Here is a 16,881-nt window from a genome sequence, read left to right as displayed (position 1 = left end):
GATAGGAGTCAGTGCAACGGGCCGGTAATCGTTGAATGATAAGATCTGGGGTTTCTTTGGCACAGGGATAATGTTGGCAATTTTGAAGCATGATGGTACTTTGGCTTGGTCTAGCGAGGTGTTGAAAATGTCTGTTAGTACACAAGCCAGCTGATCGGCGCACTCCCTAAGTATCCGCCCTGGAATGTTGTCCGGGCCTGGAGCCTTCCTTGTGTTGACCCCTCTCAGGGTCTTTCTCACGTCGGTTGAGTCCAGGTGGAGTGCCCTTTCGTCCTGATTTGGAACCGCTTTCGCTGCAGGGGTGCCGTTTTGTGCCTCGGGCTGGTGTTACTCTTATGGCGCCACAGCTCAAGAAGTCATACACGAGACAGACTGTCTTCAAAATGCATTATCTCAGAAAATAATTTCACCACATGTCTTGCATGTCAAGTCAAGTCAAGTCACATTTATTCATATAGCCCTTAATCACAAAAATGTCTCAAAAGACTGCACAGGATTAAAATTACAAAATTACCTGATCTTCAACCAACATGCGGGCAAGGAACAACTCAAAACCTCAGCGTGAGGAAAAAGAGAAACCTTGAGAAGGGGCCTCACAAGTGGTAATCCCCCTTCCAGGATGACCAGGGTGAAATAGATTTAGCATTACAGTACACAAACAAAGTAAACACTAGGTAACATGTTGAAAATTTGTCCGGAAAGTGCATGACAGCAACGACGCCCCCAGGCTGTAAACTAGTCCAGAAAGTCTATGACAGCGACGACACAGCTTCCCATCTCTGCCAGCGTTTAACATAATATTGTCCAAATACCTCCCCCATTAGTGTGCGGGCTCCCAAACGCTTCCAGGTTAGTCCCGTCAGAAGTCGGCTAGTTGGTAAGCCTGTCATGCTAATTGTTTTTTCCCCCTGGCTGGGTCCGTGTTTGTTGCCGTAATCTTTTCTGTTTTTGTTGTTGTTAGCTCCAGGTCATCTTGACTGCTAACTGCATGTTCTTGGTCAGCCAGCCTCCCGTTTTCAGCCAATCAGTCCCAGTTAGCCATTCTTAACAGCTGGCTAGCCTGCCGTGTCTTGGCTGGTTTTGCCCCCGTTAGCTCTATATTTTGGCTGCTTGCCATTTGTTGTACCATCGCTGCACTCACCTGTGACACAACGCCTTGGCATTCTCCACAAAAAGTACCAAAACGTGGCTTAAAACACTGGCTATTTAGCATGTGAATAAATATGATGACTGGCTTGCAAGGGGGCTGGTGTTACTCTTATGGCGCCACAGCTCAAGAAGTCATACACGAGACAGACTGTCTTCAAAATGCATTATCTCAGAAAATAATTGGAATATACCAATGAAATATTTATTTTTTCATATTTTGTAGGTTTTAGAATTTGGGTATCCCTTTAATAGGAGCGGCTGTGTGGGAAAAGGGTCTCCAACAGGGACCCTGCAAAAAAAATTGGTGAGCAATTTTGATGTCAGGCAGGGTGATTCATGATTTATTTTTACATGTGGCTTTGTTATGCAACAGTTGCATGTTTGTTCATCCGTTTTTTTTTTGTGTGAGGAGACGAAAACTGTTGGCACGGCAACACCTAACAAATAAAACGTCCAAAAGGACTTCCGCTCTCCTCCTTAAAATTAAAAAATGCACTCATCGAATTAGAACTGCACGTGTCGCTCATTTGTTCTGCATTGCATCCATCTCCTTCATAAAAACAAAAACATGTGGCCAGCTGACAGCGTTTTTCAGCCATCTATTGTAGCTACATTAGTGGCAAATCAGAGCTCTCAATATGAGAACACCGATTCAATCATGTTAACTTTTTGATTTAAATAGTTTGCTAAAGGCTTTTCATTTTAAAGGCAGTTTTTATCATTTTACTGTTTGTTTTAAAGCTGTTTTTATTAATCAAACCAAATCAAAATGTCGTGATTACCTAACTGGAGCCACCTGAGGTAATCAGCTGGCGTGCTGGAACGCGCTTTCCTGATTGGTGGAAGCTTTCTACTTAAGCTGTCAGCGTCCAGAGATGGACGTTCGAGTGTACTCCTCGTTTCCATGAGTGAGCCTCCAACATTCAAGTTTACGACCTACTCTCCCGCCCCGGCCACCGACTTACCTGCTACGTTACTCGTCACGCGTTTCACCACGGAGCTGCCATTCCGTCCAAAGAGACTTTCTGCCACCAAGAGACGACGTCCCAAGCCTGCTCCACCGACCCTTGTCCAAATAAATTATAAAACTGACGCTATTGGATCCGAGTGCTTGTTCTGGTCTCTGACACAAAATGTATTTGTAAAGCGTTTTAAGGATGAATTGCCACTTATAAAGTGCTGTATCAAAACGTTTAGTGTACCATAAGACAAAAAAAAAAATCCCCTTACTTTTTCCTTCCCCAACATCTCAAAACACCATATACACAGACGCACTAAATGGTTAAAATAGAAATAAAATAAATAAAAACAAAACAATTAGTTAACCTCGTGTGTGAAAATGGCATGGGTCTGTTCGAGATGTTTTTTCCTCTTATTTTTGGTCAGATGGTGAACTGTATGATTGTTTTTGAGGGTTGCTCAAAAGAATGTGACAGGTCAAGTCTTGGGCCCAATCAATTGCACTGAAAATGTCTTAGTAAAAATAAAGGGGGAAAAAAAGTTTGGCCAAGTCGTTGTTTCTGTAGATAATTTCGCTTGTTTTAATATTTTTTATCTTATATTTTAAGGTGTTTTTTTTTAATTTCAGCAGCACATTTTGAAGTATGATTTCAGCTCCTTGAGTGAAAGAAATGTTTATAACCAGCCAGACACTTGCTTAGCAACCTTAAACCACCCCTGAAACAAAACAAGACGAAAAAAAAAACATTTTCAATACATGAATACAACATTATGTAAATGCCACTATCATGAAAATCAGTGAAGATTGAACATTCATTTTGCAGGAGTGAGTTTTGCACTCTTTTTTAACTGCTGTCCTGTCCCCAACCACCCGACATCCTGTTTTCGTTCCTAAGAAAACGATAACCCACCAGACTAAAAGAAGATGTCTTCATTCTGGATACTCTGATGCTTCAAACTGATTTGCCACTGTCATCCTAAGAAATATATCCAATTTCCAACTTAACATTAATTTCTATTGATTTCAAAAAACACAGGACGGTGAAGATTCTCAACAATGCAAAAACAGCTATGAGATGCTACGAAGTCCAAAGCTTCCTGTGGCTTGGCACCAACAGTTGCAGCAGACTGCTAAGACCGATAAGACCCTCGAAATTGCACCATCGTCCTTATCAAGCCCAGTCAAGCATGAGGACATCCGCTATCACTGGACGCTGGCAGACGAAAGAGTCCTATCCTATATCTGGTTTTCTGACTCCACCCACTTCAGGTGGTCCTTTTTTCACACTTTTAAAATAAGAGTGTTTTATTTTGTATTCATCACAGGTGGAAAAAGTATAGTACTCATAATCTAAGGTAGGAGGTTCTAGACAGGTGTAGGAAATTACAGAAACAAAGAAAATCCTTGTATAGATTTTCTGCACTATAAGCAGGGTTCAAACAAGTGTTTGAATCCTCGAAAATGCTTGAATTATTTTGTTGTAATTTTCAAGGTCAGAAAATGCTTGAATTTTGAGGAATGTGCTTGATATTGTTGTCATTGCTATGTTTCTTGCAAGTCCGATTCTATAAACAACGCAATAAATGAAAGAAATCTAAAAAAATAAATGTGTGTAAATGACGCCGACATGCCCGCTCTGTTGGCTTGTCGCTATGGCGTGGTCATGTGAAGCCTCACCGCCTTTTACTGGTCGCACCCAAGGCGACAGCTCTATTTAGAAAACCGCCTCTTTGGGTGCGGCTCACTCAGAAGAGCCAGGCTCCTCATAGTTTTTTTTTATGATATATTATCTATAATAATAAAATATTATCCACCAAATTATTTTAAATTTAGTAATTTCATATGTTTTGCAGCAGATCCCTGAAAAACACATGAAAGATCCATTAAAATATTCTTAGATCTACAAAAAATAATTTTAATGTGAAGAAATTTTCGCTTTTTACTCGCTGAACAGGTTTAAATTCGACCAAACGCAAAACTCTTGAAAATGCCAAACAATCCCAAAAATACATGACATTTACCTTTTCAGTGCTTTAAATAAATGATAAAATTCAAAATGTTAACTTTTTACAATTCTATTCTTAACAAATTAGACAGAGATCCTCTGAAAAGCATGCAAAAAATATAAATTAAAATAAGCAAAACAAAAAGCAAAAGATCATAGGTTGATTGAAAGATTGAATGCAATCTGCTTCAGAGCAAAAATATAATTAAAATGCATCAAGATTTGGCTCATTTTTCTGCTCTTTATACATACTTTTACTTTTTTTTTTTTTGCCGACCGTATTGAACTCAATTATTACCCAACACCTATAGAGCCCTTTTCATGTTTGTGAACAAGTGTGTAATAGAAGCTGCACGTGCATTGTTGAAGCAAAATGGCAGAATTTATGTCAGTTCATAACAGCCCAAAAAGATCCTAGATCTGTCACAAGCCACAGACGGAGACAGGACCCAATAGCGCTTGTTTTTACTCAGTTTTATTGAGAAAGAGAGCAGTGCCTTTTTCCACGATCTGATGATCGTCGGACACGGGTAGCTGATGGCAGGAAGTGGCACCGTGTCGAGCGAGGAAAGTCGTAGGCGGCAGGAAGCTGATCGATAGGGGACGGGGGAGCAAGGGCGGTAACGAGTCCAGAAAAAGGGTCGGCAACAAGTATCAAGCAGGAAATAGGACAAAACAGGTCGATGTCCGGGACGAAAGAGCAGGGCAGAAACGGGTCCAGAAACATGTCAGCAACAGGTAACAGGAAGGAGAAAACAGGGCAGGAGATTGTCGGAAGGTGCAGAGCTTCCCTAGCAAAAGCGTAGGTTTGCAGGACGGTCTGACAGCTTCCTCTTGGAAGCCGGGGGTTCAAAAGGAGTCAGGGAACCAATCAGCGCTCAGGGCTGTTGGCGCCAACGGGGCAGCCGCAGGTGCCCCGAATCAGTAATCATGACAAGATCATAGATAGTGACAGCTAAAAATAGCACAAAGGGTGTGCTAGAAGCAAGATAGCGACTTTACTTTAGTCTTGAAACTCAAAAAAAACATTATTATGATCGGTGCTGGATTTTTTTTTTCTTTCAAGGTAATGTAAAAATGAAAAAATTGGCCTTGAAATTGCTTGAAAAGTGCTTGGCCATGAAAAGGTGTTTGAACCCTGTTTTTCACACTGTTAAATTACCAGTAAATTTTGTTTTGTTTTCATGACAGGTGGAAAAAGCACAGTATTCAGAATCCAAAGTAGGAGGTACAAGTGTAGTAAATTGCCCTAACAAAGAAAGTCCACATATACCATACTTTACACACTGTAAGACACAAGGACTGCACAGGATTACAGTTACAAAATTACACAATTACCTGATCTTAAACCAGCATGCGGGCAAGGAAAACTCAAAAACCTCAGTGTGAGGAGAAAAGAGAAACCTTGAGAAAGGACCTCACATGTGGTAATCCCCCTTCCAGGATTGACCAGGGTGAATTACACTTAGCATTACTGTACACATAATAGTAAACATAAAGTAAGATGTTGAAAATGTCCGGAAAGTGCATGACATCAACGACGCCCCCAGCCTGCAAACCAGTCCAGAAAGTCTATGACGGCCACGACGCTGCCTCCCGTCTCTGCCAGCTGGTAAATGCAGGGGTTGACATGCTGCAGGTCAGACGCCGGTCCGCTGACCCATCCCAAATCATCCTTCTCCTTCGTATCAGCCAGGCAGGCGTCGGAAAAAGACAGGACAAAACAGAATATGAGGTGGGCATCAATCATATGCTTTGGAATAGAAGTGTGTCTTAAGCCTCGATTTAAAAACTTCCGTTGAGGTTGCAGATCTTATCTCCAGAGGCAGGGCGTTCCATAACACCGGGGCCCGGATGGAGAACGCTCTCGAGCCCGCAGACTTCTTGGCTCTCGGAGTCACAAGTAGACCGGCATTTTCCGAGCGCAGACTCCGTGCAGGAACATAGGGGGAAATCAAATCGGAGAGATAAGAGGGTGCAAGCCCATGCAAACATTTATATGTTAATAAGAGAACCTTAAAGTCACATCTTAAGTGGACTGGGAGCCAGTGCAAGTTGGCCAATACAGGAGTAATATGCTCAAACTTTTTGGTCTTAGTCAAAAGTCTAGCTGCCGCATTCTGAACCAGCTGCAAACTTTTAATGCTAGACATCGGGAGACCAGAAAGCAATACATTACAGTAATCAAGCCGAGAAGTAATAAACGCATGAATTAAAATCTCTGCATCTGATTGGGACAGCATCGAACGAATCTTCGCAATATTACGGAGGTGGTAGAAAGCTATTCTAGTAATATTTTTCATGTGTAACTGAAACGACAGATTAGGATCAAATATAACACCTAGATTTTTGACCGAGTCACTATGGGTGATATTACATTTGTCTAGGTTCAGGGTAGTGTTTGAAAACAACTGACGACAGTGAGCTGGACCAATAATCAACATTTCAGTTTTTTCTGGGTTAAGGCGTAAAAAATTATTTGACATCCATCTTTGAATCTCAGTAAGGCAAGCCTCCAGATTTCTAAAACTTAAATGTCCATTTTTTTCCAGTGACACATACAGTTGAGTGTCATCTGCATAGCAATGGAAACTAATATTATACTTGCGGATAATGTCACCAAGCGGGATCATATGAATACTAAAAAGAAGGGGGCCAAGTACAGAGCCTTGAGGAACACCACAAGGGACATTAGATTGTTTAGAGGTCAGATTGCCATAGTTAACACATTGCATCCTGTCTGACAGGTAGGACCTAAACCACGAGAGTACAGTTCCTGAGATACCAATGCGTTCTAGACGAACCAATAATATGTTGTGGTCGACCGTATCAAAAGCAGCGCTGAGATCCAGCAGCAGTAACATTGATGAGGCACCAGAATCTATTGTTAAAAGGAGATCATTGGTTACTTTAGCAAGGGCTGTCTCAGTAGAATGATTTGCCCTAAATGCTGACTGGACAGTTTCAAAAAGGTTATTTTCTGACATGAAGTCATTTAGCTGCTGTGCAACGACCTTTTCAAGTACTTTCGCAAAAAATGGCAGATTTGACACTGGCCTATAATTACCTAGGCTTTCTGGGTCAAGGTTAGGTCGCTTAAGCGTGGGTTTAATGACGGCAGACTTGAAGGCTACAGGAACAATACCCGAGGATAGCGATATATTAATAATATTTAAAACTGATGGTCCTGAGATCCCAAACAGATCCTTCACCAGTGAAGCTGGAAACGGATCAAGCAGGCACGTAGTTTGTTTGGCCCTACTGACCATCTGTGTTAGATTATCAAGGGACAAATCATTGAAACTGGAGAATGTTTCTGAACAACCGCTGACACAGTCCATACCTAGCACCTCCGCATCTTTGATATAGGAGGAGGAAACAGAGCGTTCTTTTAAAATTTCATTCCTGATTAGTTGAATCTTTTTATTAAAAAATTCCATAATGTCATTAGCAGAATAAGTGCAACCATGTGGGTTAAGTTGTTGTCTGGTAAGTTTCGCAACTGTGTCAAACAAAAATTTCGGATTATTCTTATGTTCAACAATAATCTTAGAGAAATACGAAGCTTTAGCTGAGGAAAGAGCTACTTTATATTTCAGCAAACTGTCACACCAGGCCAGTCGAAAAACCTCCAGCTTAGTAGTGTGCCATTTTCGTTCAATTTTTCTGCAGCTTTGTTTGAGTAACCTAGTTTCTTCAGTAAACCAAGGTGTATTCTTCATGGGTCGGAATTTATACTTTAGGGGCGCCACAGAATCAAGAACATTTACCAAAGCAGTATTGAAGTTGTTTGTAAGTGAGTCAACAGACCCAGTGTACGAAGGGAAGGCTGCAGTTACCGTAGGTAATAATTCTTTTAAGGCTAACACCGTTTTAGGGCGGATATTGCGACTGCTAAAGCCTAAATTTTCCTTATCACAGTAAACATTAAACAGCACCTCACATTTAACAAAATAGTGATCAGAGATGGCATTAGGATACGGTAACACTGTAACATTTGAGGCTACTACGCCACGGGTCAGGACAAGATCTAGAGTGTTCCCATCTTTATGAGTGGGCACATCAACTATTTGATTGAAACTAAATGTATCAATCAGTGACTTAAATGCAATTGCAAGTGAATTTGATGGGGAGTTTATGTGAACATTAAAATCACCAATAATTCCAACATTGTCCGCATAAGTTACTAAGTCTGTTAACAGTTCCGAAAATTCTTCCAAAAAATTTGAGTATGGTCCAGGTGGGCGATACACAACAACTAAATAAATTGGTGTTGACATTAAGGACCTCATAACAAGTGCTTCAAACGTTTTAAAACTAGTAGGGGTATTAGAAGTAAATTTCAACCTATCTTCCGATATAAGAGCAACACCTCCACCTTTTTTGCATGGTCGTGCCAAGTGCGAACTCACAAAGTTAGGGGGAGAAGCCTCATTTAACACTTCAAACTCATTTGGTTTTAACCAGGTCTCACAAAGGCCAATAAGGTTAAGATTGTGTTCATTAATAAGGTCATTGACAAGTAAAGCTTTGGAGGCTAGTGATCTAATATTAAGAAGGCCAAGCTTCAGCACTGTGGACTGAGCTGAAACCTTTCGCGAGTTTTGAACCTAAATGGCAACCTTAGCGGTAACCACCACAGGATTAGACTGCCGGTCCCGGGTCTTGTGCCTTGCATGACGGCAGATGCGGCCCGAATTCCATACCACAGGAATATTGTTGACAGGTGGAGTAGCAGGATGACTATTGGTAGAAAATAATGTTATTTTTTCTCCCTCCTCACCTAACAAGGGAGAAACAGAGGTAAGAAGCACAAAAGAAGATGCTATAGAAGAGTATAAATCAGGGTGTATGGTGCAGTCAGTAGAACGCTCTAAACTACAAAAACTATGTGAATTGCATGAATCTAGCATAGCGCTAGTTAGCTCTAGCGTTACAGACTCCACACCCATGGTAACAGGTTCACTAATCACCTGTGACCTGGCCTGCACTAGTGTACTCTGTCATGGAAGGCTTAAACAGTAATCTATATTTTTAGAAAGAGTGAGAGCACCTTCCCAGTTAGGGTGAAGGCCGTCTCTCCTCAGCAGGTCAGGTCGGCCCCAGAAAGCAGTAATAGCTTTGGATGCATAAAAAATACAGTGTGACCTTGCTACTTCGCGGTTCCACGTTCGCGGGTTCAGAGCTTCGCGGGTCTAAAAAATAATAATAATTAAATAAAATAATTTTTAGAAAAAAATAAATAATAATAATAATAATAATAAATATTTTTTTGTCTAAGCATTTTTGAAGGGGCGTCGCTACTTCGCGGTTTTTCACTTTTCGCGGGTCGTTTTGGTCCCCATTAACCGCGATAACCGAGGGATTACTGTACATTTGAATAAAAAAAAAAAAATCATAAACCATAACTTAAAATTATGACAGCTGGTTTATGTTAGCCTCTGGAGCGCCTCTGTCAACTAGAGGGCACCTATTCAGGGATCAGAATGGACATTTTCATTTTCAGCTGAAATAGCCAGGGGCCGCAGGCCCCGGCCAGGTCCAGGGCGGAGCCCGGTGGGGGGCTCAGGAGGGCGAAGCCCCCCTGAAGCCAACAGCATTTATCTTATTTGCTATGTGAAAATTGCATTAGAATTAATTAAATCCAACAAAACAGAAACCATGTATTTTTTCAGTTTTAAGATGTTTAAAACAATTGGGGGATTACAATGTTACAACCATCACCATTGTTGTTGTGTTTTGATGATGAAGATGGACCTTGTATTTAGCTACTAATCAACAATATATATGAAAATATATACATTAATAACCATTCATCATTCATTTGAAAATAGAATGCACAAACTGAACATGCTTAAAGAAAATACATGTCATAAATTTTGTTTATCCCGTTCTAAATATTGTATAAACACAAAAAATAAAATCATTTCATAAATAAATAGATTTATAAATACCTCAGATTGGGAGTTTCTGTCACACAGGGGAACCAGTGGTTGACTGCTGCTAGTATTTGAAGTGGAAGGATTTGGAACGGCCAATAATGTTGAACCGGTGGTGTTACTGTTAGTTTCACTGCCGATTTCAAATGCGGATCCGAGTGCATAATTTGATCGCCGGCAAGCTATTTTTTGCTTTGTGCTTGTTCATTTTAGCATGATCGATCAGTGCCACACAACCTCGCGTACCATAATTGATCAGATCGACACAGTATAGACAACTTTGCTTTCCCTGGAACATCACACTTTGCGATGAACTGGCTCAAAGTTTCTGTAACTTCCTCGATCTTTGCGCTGATTTTAACGTTTACTGTGACAGTCTTCTCCAGCCATGACCACTTAAATTTATTCTTGATTCCTTTATCAATCTCGGAGACAAAAGCCTCGTCTTCTATTCTTAGTATTTTCATATTTACTTTTTCAAACACTCATTTCACCGTTTGAAAAGACCGGAAGGAGCGCCATGTTTGAGAAAGCCAATGCTCTGAACAAAAGCTCCGCTGATTGGTTATCAGCGAACCTATCGACCAATGGTAGGAGTCGATTTTTCTCGCGATCTCTAACTGCTAGCTTGGGGTGATGAAACAGTCACGTATCATACCTCACCCCCCCATAATATTTTCTCATCGAATTTAGAAGATTTACGGGAATGACCATTGGGGTTCAAAAACAGCGGAAATCCGCGGATCCGCGGAAAATTCTGATCCCTGCCTATTCGGTTTATAATTGGGAGAGGTGTATTCAATCAGCCCACACCTATCCATAATAAGCCTGACCCTTCATAAGGACATTTTGGACAGCACTCGTTGTCGTTTGACTTTCATTTGTAAAGTTCCACATCCACTTCCCACCATCACCAATTTCGCAGTTTCATCCTTGTTTCTGAGGGGTTTTTTTTTTTGGTTCAGTCAGTAATATTGTTGTTTTTGTGCATTTTTGTGTTACCTTGTTTACTATTCTTTGATTAAATACCATGGGACCTCTAGGGGAAATTATGGTTTAAATGTGCCTTTTATACTCTTATATCATTTTTACTCTTATAAATTCTTATACTTGAATACTTTTATACACTTATATCTTCATCCGTTTATATTTCAATGGTATCTATCCATCTATCTATCTACCTTGGTCATATCCCTCAAGAGGGGTGACAATCACATACAATAACAAAGAAAATAAAAAGGGGAAAAAATAGCAAAAAAACACACACAAACATTTTTGGACCATGGCCAACCCAAATGCCCAAAAACCCAAACAAGTTAGGCACCTCGGTACCTAAGTTGGTCATATTTTCGTCCCTCCAGATGAAACGGGACACAATACAGCGGCCATGTCACTAAGGTCAGGGTGACACAACATACTCTTTTGTTCAACAGCAGGGCCCGACAGCTTTCACTCGTTTACCCCTGACGCATCATACAGGTGCCCTGCCCATCCCTTAGAACGCGCCCAAACATCTCACTATCCTTTTACAACATAGTATAGTGTGTGGTTTTACTAATTTGAGTTGTGCTCAGAGTCACAGAACTTCAACGTTAAAATAATAAATTCCCAGACACCAACTAGGTGTCTCACATTAAAAAGCTAAAACTTGAAATGCTAGAAAAAGTCTCACAGGCTACTCCTCATTCTAGCTTATCCGTTAAAAAGAACTTATCAAAAAATGAATTGCTGTTGTGTCCAAGACACCACATGCTAGCCTATCACATAAATCATTTTGCTTAATGTCACTCCCAGTAACCGCTGGACAAAGGAAGTCTGTGATCGCTAGCTATGTATCTGGATTGAAGGGTACAGCCTTCGATGTATATCGGTATGTTAGCTTGCCCCCTAGTGGAAGAGTGTACTCTCTTTTTTTCCTTCTTTATTGTTAGGTTAGAGTGCCCCCTAGAGGCCAGCAGTGTATGTCAAACCATGTAACCAAAGAAATCGTCAAATCAGAATGCCCCCCAATCAGAGGTGTTGTTTCATTCTTGTGTTTTGCAATAAATGATCCATCCATAGGCAGAGTGTGATTCCTTCCTCAGCTGATCTTGGAAGCACGTGCCTCCGATTGAAGGCCTATGAAATGGCGCCCATGCGGGGACTATCGCCGCCTTAACGAGGCTACCACGCCCGACCATTACCCAGATCCCCCCCATACAAGATTTCTCTGCACACCTGGCAGGTAAACTTCTCTTTTCCAAGGTGGACCTAGTGCGGCGCTACCATCAACTGCCAGTGCATCCCTCAGATATAGCGAAGACGGCCTTGATAACTCGATTTGGGGTTGTTCGAATTTCTCAGGATGCCGTTCGGACTGAAAAATGCCGCTCAGTCCTTCCAAAGGCTGATGGATTCAGTGCTCAAGGACATGCCTTTTGTGTTTGTCTACCTGGACGACGTCCTTGTTGCCAGCTCCTCAGAAGAGGAACACTTGGAGCACCTCAGGGACCTCTTCACCAAGCTCAGTCAGCATGGCCTGATTATAAATCCCGCGAAATGTGTTTTTGGCGTACCCTCCATCCACTTCCTTGGGCATCTCATCACCAAGGATGGGGCTTCCCTCCTACCGTCTAAGGTAGAGGCCGTCTCCACCTTTCCTCAGCTGCCAACAGCACGGGGCCTCAGGGAGTTTCTTGGCATGGTGACATTCTACCATAGGTTTATTCGCCGAGCCGCTGATGTAATGCGCCCACTCTACGAGGCCCTCAAGGGTAGGTCACCCAATAAAGCTGTTGAATGGACCGCTGAGATGACCAAGGCATTCGAGGACACAAAAACCCCACTGTGCCAGGCAGCCATGCTGGCTCACCCAGCCCCCGGAGCCCCAGTCGCACTCACTACAGACGCATCAGACCTTCCAGTGGGTGCTGTGTTCTAGCAGTGGGTTGACAATGCTTGGCAGCCACTCGCCTTTTTTAGCCGCCAGCTGGTCCCCAGAGAACTTAAATACAGTCCGTTTCATCTTGGAGGGCCGTGAGTTCATCGTCTTTGTTGATCATAAGCCTCTTACGTTCTCCAAGTCCAAGACGTCCGAACCGTAGTCCGTCCGCCAGCTGTCATTCATATCGGAATACACGACTGACATCAGGCACATTGCTGGGAAATCCAACGTGGTTGCTGATTACCTGTCCAGAGCAACCATCAGCGCTGTGCAATTGGGGCTTGATTATTCCAGTATGAGTGTGGACCAGGCTTCTGATAACGGCGTCCAAACGCTCAAGAGCTCAGACACTGGGTTGCGGCTGGAGGAGGTTGCGGTCGGAGACTCAGGGGCCAAGCTGTGTTGTGACCTCTCCATGGGTTGGCCTAGGCCGCTTGTCCCTGCTGGCTGGCGTCGGGCTGTTTTTGGGGCAATACACGGCCTGTCTCATCCTGGCAGGAAAGCATCCATTAAGCTCGTGGCCCAGAAGTTTGTGTGGAAAGGGATGAAAAAGGACGTCCGGGACTGGGTCGAAGTGCACCGTCACATCAAGGCCCCATTGGAACCATTCGCCATCCCCGAACGGAAGTTTGACCACGTTAACATTGACCTGGTGGGCCCACTGCCCCCTTCACACGGTTTCACTTACCTCCTGACGATGGTGGACAGGACGACCCGTTGGCCTGAAGCAGTTCCGCTGACTTCCACCTCAGCTGTCGATGTGGCCCGGGCGTTCATCGGCACATGGGTCGCCCGTTTTGGACCCCCTGCAGACCTCTCATCTGACAGGGGCGCACAGTTCACCTCCGAGGTGTGGAACACGGTTGCCCAGGGCCTGGGAGTCAAACTTCACCGCACCACTGCCTACCACCCCCAGGCTAACGGGTTGTGCGAGCGGTTCCACCGCTCGATGAAAGCAGCCCTGCGCGCCGGCCTGACCGATAGGGACTGGGTCGATAAGCTACCCTGGGTCATGCTGGGACTGAGGACCGCTCCCAAAGAGGATCCTCAGTGCTCTTCAGCTGAGTTGGTTTACGGTCAAGTGCTGCGGGTGCCAGGTGATTTCATCCCAGACCCATTTACACTCTGGGCCGCATCCAGGGAGAAGCCCATCTTGCAGGGCACTGCGGGAGCGTTTGTGCCTATCCCCACATCGCGACATGGCAGGCCAGTTTCACGGGTTCCCTCCAACCTGCACGCGGCTGGTTTTGTTTTCATTCGCCACGATGCCCACCGCAGACCATTGCGCCCTCCTTATAATGGACCGTTTAAGGTCCTGCAGCATGGTGACAAGACCATGGTCGTGGACATTGGTGGTAGGCCGTGGACAGGGTTAAGCCTGCCCACATGGATATGTCCAAGCCATTGGAACTGGCCCAAGCCTCACGGCGCGCCCGTCCTCCTGCGGCACGACCCTCCGGCCCCGTGGGTACCCACTCTGACCCTCCGCCCCCAGCACCTGTGGGCTGTCCAACTGAGTCCACAAGCTCTCAGAACCCCCCCCCCCCACCACCCTCCTCCACTGTTCCAGCTCCTTGTACCTGCAGTGGCCGGGTCCGCATCCCAACCAGGCACAGAGACTTTGACTATGGGTGAGTTCTGAGGGGGCTTGTGTAGTGGGTTTTACATAATTCACCCATGGAACCATTGTTTAGTTAGCGAGTTCCTAGGGCGACTCTTAATTCGGCCGGCTCGAGCCACTCTCGTATTTGTTTTGTTATTGCAAGTTTAAATGTCATTAAAGCAGCTTTCGTTGGCACCTTTGTTTGACACTCCGCCTACGACTCCCGTCTCTGCCCGCTACAATCTCAAGTTTTTACCTTGACAGCAAAAATCGGGGTAATGTGATCAAACGTTCTTGTCTTAGTTAAAAGCCTCACTGCAGTATTTTGTACCAGCTGAAGACTCTTGATTTTGGACTTCAGGAGACCGGAGAGTAGACTACAGTACAGTATTCAAAACGGAAGGTAACAAACGCATGAATTATAATCTCCGCATCCGACTAAAACAGCATAGGGCGAATTTTAGCAATGTTGCGAAGATGGAAAAAAGCTGTTCTAGTAATATTCTTAACATGTGTTTGAAAGGACAGATCGGGGTCAAATATGACACCTAAATTTTTGACTGAGTCATTATGGGTGATATTACAGTTGACAATGTTCAGAGCAGTTTTTGAGAACAAGTCACGACATTTAGATGGACCAATAATGAGCATTTCGGTCTTTTCAGAGTTGAGGCGCAAGAAGTTGAGTGACATCCATTATTTTATCTCAGTAAGGCAGGCCTCCAAATTTCCACAGTTTAGTGTGGCAGATTCCTCCATCGGAAGATATAGTTGAGTGTCATCTGCGTAGCAATGGAAACTGATCTTATGCTTGCGAATCATATCACCTAATGGAAGCATGTAAATGCTGAAAAGAAGTGGGTCGAGTACTGAATGCTGCGGAACACCACAGGTAACACTAAAAGCTCAGATGTCATTACACCATATTTAACACAGTGTGTCCTATCTGTTAAACAAATACTTGAGCCAGTAAATGGTCTTTGTTCTTGAGTACTGTTGGGATTGTATAATTATATTTATCCTACAGTTGACATTTAATATGTTATATGTGTTCTAAGCCATTTTGAAGAGTTCTCAGCCTGTAAGGTGCTCTTCAAGGCCATGAGTTGTTTTTGATGTACAGCCTGTCTTTTGTCTCACATACCAATGGATACACCCTGACCTGGAATAAATCTGTTCATGCCATAACTCAAGTTGTTCTTCACCAAAGAGCCTGGGAAGAAGGAGGGGAGTTTGCCCAGGACAGAGGTCACCTGTCATCATCGGCTGGAAAGCAGGCCTTCGAAAGAAGATTAATTAACTCTACGTAGCAAAAGTTAGAATACGGTCTCGATTTGTTAGATAGAATCCCCGCCCCTCAGTAAATCGAGACTTATGTATTACAGGGCAAAAACTAAATAAAAAGAAAGGAGATTCGGAGATTTCTTCAGAGTGATTTGGGTGATTGGCGGTATACATTCTCCAAACTCTCCTTGCAAGTATCAAATATTAATTGATTCTCTTTGTCTTTTATTTCAGAGCGTTTTATCATAAATGTTGGAGACTTGAACCTAACAAGTACTAAATAAATAAATAAAATAAATGAAGGTTTCTATTTCGCAGGTTTTGACTATTTTGGAACATGATCCCCACAAAAAGCGAGGGATTGCTGTATATCTCATTTTAATGGATAACAATAAGATTTAGAATAACATTAATGTAAGCATTGTCGAGCAATCTTAATTCAATGGATAATAACAATAGTAATAATGCTAGTTGAGCAACCTAGTCACCTTGTAATTCAATGTTTTCTTTTAGACGTTTTTTAACTGTTTTGGGGGGGAATTTATAATACTAGTATAATTTATTTGAGTTTATTTCTGAATAAATATGTAAATCAATATAAAACAAACAATTATTGGCTTCATTGAGAGCGTTTTCAAAATAAAGTTGTAGGGATTTTTTTAGCTTTAATTTTGGAAAATTGTTAGGATTGAAACTAATTATTCTTACTGCAATCAGTAAACGAATTTGCCTCTAGGTGTTGCTTGCGCTCCACCATAAATGTTTTTATTTCTCTGAAGGATAATAGAGTTTCCTACACTGATAAAATTAAATTGTCATTACTTGAGTTCTTTTGAGTTCTGATAGGAATTCAAATCCCAAGAAAATGGAATCTATTAACCAGGCCAATGGAAATAATAAACACAATTTATTAACACAGAGAATTAATGATAGAAAAAAAAAGGGGGGGATTATGGGAATTTTCGACCGCTGAAAGTTACTTAGCATAAAACGAAAGTTTCCGGCTTTAATGCTGTA

This window comes from Urocampus carinirostris, chromosome 20, assembly GCF_059441175.1.
Source record: "Urocampus carinirostris isolate Australia breed hairy pipefish chromosome 20, RoL_Ucar_1.0, whole genome shotgun sequence".
In the NCBI taxonomy this organism is placed as follows: domain Eukaryota; kingdom Metazoa; phylum Chordata; class Actinopteri; order Syngnathiformes; family Syngnathidae; genus Urocampus; species Urocampus carinirostris.
This window is presented reverse-complemented; position numbering follows the sequence as displayed.